At 35.3% G+C, this 7953-nt stretch overlaps 1 long non-coding RNA gene across 1 annotated transcript; it reads right to left on the bottom strand.

Annotated features, from left to right (window-relative positions):
* Positions 1–1014: 1014 nt before the first annotated feature.
* Positions 1015–6792, bottom strand: LOC107752687 (uncharacterized). Its single transcript, XR_001641378.1, has 3 exons — positions 6770–6792; positions 1416–1418; positions 1015–1078 (listed from the first exon to the last, which is right to left on the bottom strand). It is a non-coding gene; the product is annotated as an uncharacterized LOC107752687 (long non-coding RNA).
* Positions 6793–7953: the final 1161 nt, after the last annotated feature.

Genomic DNA, 7953 nt, shown 5'->3' with positions numbered 1-7953 from the left:
ATGTGAAACCCTGGAAATAAAATGATAGATAGATAGATAGATAGATATTTTTAGAATTTAATTAACCCTTAAATGTATACCTCGGGTCTTTAGCGACCCGGGACATCATTCTCTACCCTCTCCCCTTCATTTTTTTTTTAGTTAGACATCAACTTTCTTAGTATTCCTCAATCTATTAATTATAAACCAATTTTTTATAAAAAAAAATAGTAAAATATAAAAGAATGACAGTTTTCTTATAATTTGTTTGTAAAAAGTGTATAGGGTCGCTAGAGACCCGAGGTATTTAAATGTGTAAGTATTTTATCCTGCACAACTATATTTACATATCTGATGACTCAATATGTGCAATGCATCTTTTTTCATCTGATGACTCAATTTGTGCAATGCATCTTTTTTCCTCAAGGTGGCACTGTTTGATACACAATGATGACGTGACGTTTCACTCATAATTACCGCAGGCATAAAACAGACGAATATCAGCAAAAATTTTACTGGTTTGAATGGCTTTACTGGAGCGCAATTACTATACGCAATGAAATATAAATGTCACTGTCATTTGATGCTGGATGTGGTAAATAAGCTGCCAGTGACCAAAATATTGAATATGAAGTAATTGAAAACGATAGTTTTGAGAGTATGGTTGAAATAGTGAATATGAGGCAGATGCTGAATGTACTGTGGAAGTGCACTCTGACGATGACAGCAAAGGTAAAATCATCTGCTCAAATTGAGCCCTTTTAAGTTTCAAAAGGTAACGAAATATGCTTTATTATATTCTTCTGTAATTGTTCTTAAAATATCAAGATAGTTTTTTTGCTGTTGCAGCAGTTGGAGATCCATCCATGCTGGATATATAGGAATATGTAATGATGATTGGCGAAACATTCATGCATTTAAGGGTTAAAACAAATATTTACAATATTGTGACATATCCAGCCCCCCAACCCACCGACCCTTGAGTTCGCTGTTGGGGGGCGTGGATTTGCACTACGCCACTGGACTACGTCCGTTAGTTAGCCTAGTGCCCGCTCGCTTTTGTCCAGGCCCGCCCAAAAATAAAATTCTGGCTACGCCACTTGTTTCACATGATCCTTTAGAAATCATTGTAATATGCTGATTTGGTGTTTAAAAAAATTTAAATTTTCATTTGAGCTGAAAACAGTTGTGCTGCTTTTGTTGAAACTGTGATGCATTTCTTTTATGAATTTAAAGTTCACAAGAACAACATTTATTTGAAATAACATTTAACCTTTTGTAACATCATATCACTTTTGATCAATTGAATGCATCTTTACTAAATAAAAGCATTAATTTATGTCAAAAAAAAATAGACTATACCAATAAAAGTACATAACATACTCTGTAAATCTACAGTACAAAAATTAATATTTCATCATTTACTCATCTCAAACCTGCTTGACTTTCTTCTGTGGAAGACAAAAGGAAAGTTAGACAGAATGACAGCCTTACTCTCCATTCACTTCTTTTGCATTTTTCCCTTCCTTCATACAATGACAGTGACTGAGGCTGTCTTTCATTCTGCTGAACATCTTTTATGTTCCACAGAAGAAAGTAAGTCATAGCGGAATGGCATGAGGGTGAGGAAATGATGAAAGAACTTTCACATGTGGGTGAAATATCCTTTTATGGGGGTAATATGTTTTGCATACATATTAGAGCTGCATTTTATCTGACACAAAAACAAATAATGTTTTTTTGTTAAAGAATAAACATTCTCCATTGGTGACATCAAACGTGAAAAGATGATTTTACATTAAATCAAAAGGAAAGGAAAGAAACCAACCAGGGATGCAGTTCTCAAAAGCATTATTAGCCAACTATCTAAAACTAAAACATCCATGGCACCCATTCACTGCAGAGGATCCATTGGTGAGCAAGTGATGTAATGCTAAAGTTCTCCAAATCTGTTTTGATAAAGAAACAAACTCATCTACATCCTGGATGAACTGAGGGTGAGTACATTTCCAGCAAATGTTAATTTTTAGGTGAACTATATCTTTAAGACAGTTTTTGCAATGAATTTAGGATTTCACTTTAATATTGATGGTATCATGTTTATGTTTGATACGACATTCTGAACAGGAGCTCTGACAGGACTGCTAATGTGATAGATCTGTGAAGATGACAATTCTGTCTGTGTTTGTTCTCTGTAGGAGCTGAGACTTTGTGGCAGGTGATTGCGGGTACTTGTTATTTCCGTCATAGAACATAATAACATGGAAGATGTTAAGGGTCCGTTCTTTGCTCTAGGATATATTGGGTTTGTGTTGTCATAGTTATAAGAGAAAATTGAAAGAGGTTATAGTGATATACATACATAGTGTAAAGGCAGACAACAAATAGACCCTCAGATTATTATTGTATCTGTCAGTGCAGACGGTGAATGTCATTATAAAAAAAAAAAAACACTTGAGAAGAACTTCCAGCAACAATGATTCATTGTCACTGATGTAAAGACATGTTTGAAAAGACATGAAAAGCATAACATTTTACAAGAAGACCCACTTGCCATAGAATCAAGAAAAATTCTGTTCAGAAATATCATGATACAGCTATTGAGATTCAGGTCATACATTAAATCTTAATATCAAGATAAGTCAAATGTACATATAAACTGATTTATACGGTATCTGATGTATATTATACAACAGAATGACAAGAGCTGGTGAAATTCACCAGATACAGTTTGACCCTTTTTCAAGTTACAGATGTTTCTATTGGGCAACATGGGCACATATTTTCATTCATTCATTCATTCATTCATTCATGCATTCATTCATTCATTCATGATTGCTTGGAGAATGAATGATAATTTTAACATGTTTTTTGAAAATCTGGGAACACAATACCGTCGACCTGATGGTATCAATTCATAAGTCAAATGTACATATAAACTACTATTTCCTAAACATTTGAATAAGTTTGACATGCAATGTTTGTAAGCTCTTTGTGGCCTTGTTAACTCCAGAGCAAAGTCGATCAGAAACTGTAGCATGTTAAAATCAGGCTTTGTACAGGACAGCCAGACTGCAGCGCTCATTAGTTTGTTCTTGTGAGCCCACCAAAAAGAGGTGGAACACACAAGGGCTGCGTGTTTGCAAGGGTGTCGAACCTTGATTTTTTTGGCTTCACATTTAAAGGTTTTATAAGACTTTTTTTTTTATGGCATCATTAACTCCAAAGCAAAGGAGGGCAGAAACTTAATTAGTCATTTCATGTTTGCACATACATTATGTGTAAGTTAGTGTAGAAAAATACATTAATTAAACACAAAGATGTTGTGTTTAAAAACAGCCACAATTGTACAGGAGACAAATTACAAAAGTAAATATTAATACCTTTTTTAATTTATATTTTATATTAAAATTCAATTTAAAGTTGATAAATTACATATTGTTTTGCTATTTTAAAATGCAATTTAAAATGTAATTTATTCCTGTAATGACAAAGCTGAGATTTATTTATGTATTTATTTATTTGTTTGTTTGGTTGGTTTGCTTGCTCTAACCATAATGGTAATATTTTAAACAATATAAAAATATACAAAATACTAAAAAGCATAATGAAAATATGGATTTTTGGATATGAACTGCTTTTTGACATATATAGTTATAAAACAGAATGATAGTACAATTAGATCCTGAATGAATGAATGAATGAATGAACGAACGAACGAACGAACGAACGAACGAACGAACGAACGAACGAACAATAAATCAATCTGTCAATCAGTTCGTCAGGCAGCTAAACTTCCTTGCTAATTCCTCAGATACGCAAAATACCAAATGATACTTCAGTGATTTAGCCAGAGGACAACTGTGAAGGTAAATGTCTACAAAAGACCAATGGATTTATTCTGTTCATCTTGACTGCACAATCGCCTCAGGACCATATACTGATTCATACAGTATCTGATGTATATACAACAGAATGGCAAGAGCTGGTGAAATTCACCAGATACAGTTTGATGTGCACATATTTTCATTCATTAATGTATTCATTCATTCATTCATTCATTAATTCATTCATTTATGTTTTTTACAGGTTGTTAGAGCATTTCAGATCAAAATGTCCAGTATAGTCAGTGGATTTGACAAAGGTTGTGAGGTTAAAAGATATTCAAGGGCTTTACTTGGGGCAGCTAGCAGTTTTTCGCAAGATGTCCTTTGAGATATTTGGGATATGAAAAAAAAATACCCAAGAAGCACACCTCAGAAGCCCCCACCCACACTTTTTTTTTGGATACAACAATCTTACAATGTGCATCAGACTATGTTAAGGTGGAACATGCTTTTTTTATACCACACCAAAAATAGTTTTGATATTTTGATTTGACAATGTAAAAGAAAAAAAATGCTGGGTTGTGAACTACTATTTCATGAGTTTACCTACCCATCCAGTCCTGATGGTTAATGGTAAACGAACTTGGCTTGCTGTCCTTAATGGAGGCTCGAACCCGAGGCTCGGCTTGAGCGCCGAGTTCAACCCCCCATTACGGTACTACCTAGAGGGAGAAAAACTGAAATAGAGGAGGAGATGGGTAGGTGGAGGGATGCCGGAAGAAGAATTGACACCGGGAGGTGCTATGAAAGCTGCTTATATAGGCTCGTAATGATAATTGACAAGACTGAATGATTAGGCTCTTCCCGAACCTTCGTTTGGATCTTTATTAAAAATGTGTGTGTGTGTGTGTGTGTGTGTGTGTGTGTACTTGTTTATGCTACATTGCAGGGACCAAATGTCCCCACAAGGATAGCAAAACCTGAACATTTTGACATGGTCCCCACGAGGGAAAAAAATATAAAAAATAGTAAATGATGTTTATCTGAAAGTGTAACAATTCAAACAGGTTTTCTGTAAAGGGTAGGTTTAGGGTTAGGGTTAGGTTAGGGGATATAAAATATCGTTTGGTAAGTATAAAAGTAATAGAAGTCTATGGAAAGTCCCCACAATTCACAGAAACAAACAAACACTTTAATTTTTTTTTTTGTGCTACATGGTTAAAGGAAATAGAGAAAAGAGGGCTGTGGTGTTGCCTTTTGTCCAAAAGGTAGGGAAACTTCATATATGGATGGATATGACAGATTTCAGTTCAGTATTTATGTATCCCCAAAGAGAAAGTATGTTTGCAGCATACACTAACACAGACATTTGACAATTCACATTAGGCATATATAAATACATATAAACAATAATTTAATAACCAGTCTAACTGACCATCAGTTACTGCTAGAGGAAGTAGAATGTAAAAACTTGACTGCTTGGAGAATTAATGATAATTTTAACCTGTTTTTCGAACATCTGGGAGCACAATACCATCGACCTGATGGTAACAATTCAGGTCGACGTTATATATTCATGGACAAGACTAGATGACACTGGAAACAGTCCTGAACTTTTCTAGCACCTTCTGGAGCAGCTGTTCCATCTGCGGATGGCAGCTTTCATATAGACAGTTCAGAGAGTCTGGGTTTGAAATTTGACAAGTGACCCACATAAACCAGACACCAAACTGCCAGCATCCTCTTGGTGACCTGAAGGAAGTCTTTTCTTTAGCTGAAAGAAATAGGCACCTGCCTTTCGTTTAGCCTAAAAACAGAAATAAAGTTGGACTAACTGATGAGCTCATCCACTCATAATGGGGTAACGGTCTCAAGCTGGAACTTAATTGTGTTGCTGGAAAGGTTCATGGGGCCAGAAGGTGCCGTTGGGTTTTGGAAGCAGACAACAATGTGTCTGGACCAAGCGATTTGCTATTCCTCAAAGAATCCTATATTCTTCTTCCTCTCAACTTCCTCTTTAATAGCGTCTCTGAGCCTCTGGCACCAGAACGGGCTTTACAATCATTCCTGGTGGGGTTATTATATCATGATGGATTACTTGGCCATCGCCAGGCTAGTCTTGGATAAGACATCTCTGTACTGCTCAATGGATTGTTTTATCTCTTGTCGTTGGTAGGAAGACAGCTGTTCCTCGGGGTGGATGTCCACACTTGCGTCTTGTCCTGTGCTGACACTGGCTTGATCTATGTGACACTACTGCTTATTTGGGTGACAATGCCGAATAACACACATATGGCCTCACTAGGATTATTTCACATATGTTTGGAAAAGGCATGGGCAGGGTTTATTTATTTATTTATTTGTTTGTTTGTTTGTTTTGTTTGTTTTTTGTCTGTCTGTCTGTTTGTCTGTGTATGTGTGTGTGTGTGTATGTATGTATGTATGCATGTATGTTTTGTAGGCATAGTTTTTTTTTTTTGTCTTTTCATAGTCTTTTTAACAGTACAATATGTTAAATGTAATTTTTTTTGTAAATGTCATGTCTCATTCATTAATTTTGCTCTGAATAAAATGACAATGAATGAAAGTAACTTTGAAATGTAGCATTTAAAAATATATTACACTTATATTACACAAACACGGTAATGACTTGTGTATACATACACACACACACACAAAATTATATTAAATTACATTGAAATATAAAAGTTATTTTAAAATTTAATATTTACAATATTGCTTTTTCCAGTGTTTTTGATCAAATACATAAACAAAAATATAAGTCAAAAATTTAAATGATGTGAAAATGAATCCTTATAGAGTATAACTGTATCATAATTAATACAGTTTTATATTATTCTTTGAATTATTTATGGTTCAGTTATTCATGGTCCATGTTTTATTATTATTATTATTTTTTAATGGAAATATGATATATGACCACAATATGTGGAATTTTACACACACACACACACACACACACACAAGTACATAGTTATTTTTTTATATATACAAATTAAAGGGTTAATTCCCCCAAAAATGAAAATTAGCCTGTGTTTTACTCACCCTCGAGGCATTCTAGGTGTATATAACTTTCTTCTTTCAGACGAATCCAATCGGAGTTATATTAAAAATTGTCCTGGCTATTCCAAGCTCTATCATTGCAATCAGCGGGTGTTGCAGTTGAACAGTCCACAAGTCATCAAATAAAGCGTGCGCATCCATAATAAAACGTGCCTCACACAGCTTTGGGGGGTGAATAAAGGCCTCCTGTAGTGAATCCATGCATTTTTGTAAGAAAAATATCCATATTTCAAATGTAATAAACAATTTTCAAAAATTCAAAACCACACCGTGAGCTCAAAACAGGAAACACTTTAAATACACATGACTAGCGGAGGGACACAATGAGGAACACCTGAAATCAATAAACATAATTAAACATGAGGGAAAACTGGGTCACAGAACACATGTGGAGCAAAACACAAAACACGGAACTGACATTAAGACAAATACAATAGATACAAATCAAATATTAAATAAACTAGTTTTTCTAATACAGTAGGTTTAACATGTATACATTTATTTAACATATTTTGTTGTTTGATTAACATTAAAGGGGTCATATGATGCGATTTCAATTTTTCCTTTCTCTTTTGAGTGTTACAAGCTCTTGGTGCATAAAGAAGATCTGTAAAGTTGCAAAGACTAAAGTCTCAAATCCAAAGAGATATTATTTATAAAAGTTAAGAGTCAGCCACACCTACCTAAAACGGCTCGTTCTAACACGCCCCCACATATCTACGTCACGATGTGGAAAGATTTGCATAACACCGCCCAAATGTTCACACAAAGAAAGAAGGAGTAACTTTTATTCTCGCTGTAGTATTGTTGACACTGCAGCCATGTCGTGAAGACGCTGTGTGCTTCCTTGTGAAAGCGAAACTACTTTGTTTGGCCTTCCAAAAGAGGACAATATCAGCTTCGTCATGCCTAGAGCTGATGCGTGCTGGTTGCTGAGGGAATACATCAACTTAGTGCTGTGGATCACCGGATATGCTTTCACCGTTTTCACCGCTCCTTCGTCGGATCCACCGGGACCGCCGTTCTCGATCCCGCCGCCTCAGCTCACGCTAAGCCGCGGCTT

Source organism: Sinocyclocheilus rhinocerous, unplaced genomic scaffold (assembly GCF_001515625.1).
Source record: "Sinocyclocheilus rhinocerous isolate Xijiao unplaced genomic scaffold, SAMN03320098_v1.1 scaffold1432, whole genome shotgun sequence".
Taxonomy (NCBI): domain Eukaryota; kingdom Metazoa; phylum Chordata; class Actinopteri; order Cypriniformes; family Cyprinidae; genus Sinocyclocheilus; species Sinocyclocheilus rhinocerous.
The sequence above is the reverse complement of the archived record's forward strand: the minus strand, read 5'-3'. Positions and strand labels throughout refer to the sequence as shown.